Source organism: Wasmannia auropunctata, unplaced genomic scaffold (genome assembly GCF_000956235.1).
Source record: "Wasmannia auropunctata unplaced genomic scaffold, wasmannia.A_1.0 LD283247.1, whole genome shotgun sequence".
Taxonomy (NCBI): domain Eukaryota; kingdom Metazoa; phylum Arthropoda; class Insecta; order Hymenoptera; family Formicidae; genus Wasmannia; species Wasmannia auropunctata.
Window position 1 is genome coordinate 1 of NW_012079643.1, and position 1,605 is coordinate 1,605.

A 1,605-nucleotide genomic window follows, 5' to 3' on the forward strand; every position below is an offset into this window, starting at 1 on the left:
TATAAGAGACAGCTTATATAATTTCTGTTCTTAAACAACTTATATAATTTCTTAAGTAACATAATGAAATTGAATAACATTTACATGTATAAACAGTAGGAGATAAAAAAATTAATCCTTTGACTACGGTTGACACAGAGTTGTACCACATAATTCAGTTGCACAAAATGCAACTGCAATAATAAATAGTAGAATAATATCAGCAGCACGATCAGTGAAAAAAATGTAAAAAAAAACCGATTTAATGAATAATAATAATGTGTATTCATAAACACATTCAGCAATCGCAGCATATCAAGTAATCCATATTTGATATGCTGCGTCAAGAAGAATGACTATTTATTTATTAACTGTATTGAACTCGATCTCTTGTAATAATGCTGCTGAATGTTCTTCCAATGTAAACATCTATATAAATTAAAATAATCGAGAATTTTTCTACTAATGATGAGATATTGACAGTGACATTTTTATTAAAATTGATTAACGAGAAACTATTATACAATGACGTGTAACCATCATAATAATATTCATTTTTCTCATTTTTTGGTTTCTTTGTCAAAAAATTGAAATAAAATTAATGATTGAAATTCTTTTCTAGCTACTATATAATCGGAAATTTGATAATCGCCTAAAATTGAGATACTAGTCTAACTCGTGTATAATAGAAAAACAGTGTCATTTATATGTTATGTAAATATATGAATAGCATGGAAAAAGAATGTGCATTAATTGCATTCTTGTTACACGTATAGTAATCTTTGACTAATAATTTGGTAAAAAATAAAGACAAATAACTTGATAAAAAATAAGAACAAATTATGATATAAAATACAATGAATAACAGGCCAAATACGAGCAGACAATGTTTAAGATGTATAATTTATTTGTTCATAGAAAAATTAATAACAGCGATACCGGTTTCAGCCTTACTCGACCTTTATCAATCGCAATAACTAACATAATTAATATTCTAACCGTAGTTGCTCATGACAACTTAATATCATAAAATTTCGTAATATATCCTTAATATAAGCAGTCGAAGAACGCGTAGGGTAAATTGAGAAGTCATACACTAAAATATTCCGCAGTCCGTAATTATAAAAAACGCAATCTCGACTTATATAACGATTGAAAACCTTGTCGAATGTTAGTCCTCGTAGTCTCTCTTAGGATATTCGTATAATTAAACCAGCAATCAGTATTGTCGATCATGTCGAGTAAAGAGCCATTATCTGAATGTGCTGATAGCAAGCACCCGTATCTAATGAGTGAATTTATTTATGTAGATTTTTGACTACAAATTATTCTATTATATAAAGACAATTATTTTGAGCTAATTGACTCAAACCTCTCTATATAACAATGTAAAAACTTACTCATTCGCATGATGGTAAAAGGCTCGCTGATTACAACGTGCGTTATAGTCGATGTTGCGATGCGAAATGAGAGCGCTGTTTTAGTAGTGTATATCGGAACACAAGTACATATTTTGTGGAGTAGTAAACAAATTCAAGGACTCATACTAATTTGAAAAATGCCCGTTTGCTAATCTCTCTAAAAGATTGGAATATGCGTCATCTAATAGATCGGAAGAGCACACGT

At 29.3% G+C, this 1,605-nt stretch overlaps 1 long non-coding RNA gene across 1 annotated transcript; it reads right to left on the bottom strand.

The window, feature by feature from the left end:
- Positions 1–864: 864 nt before the first annotated feature.
- LOC105461593 lies at positions 865–1,580 on the bottom strand. Its single transcript, XR_975952.1, has 2 exons — positions 1,380–1,580; positions 865–1,264 (listed from the first exon to the last, which is right to left on the bottom strand). It is a non-coding gene; the product is annotated as an uncharacterized LOC105461593 (long non-coding RNA).
- Positions 1,581–1,605: the final 25 nt, after the last annotated feature.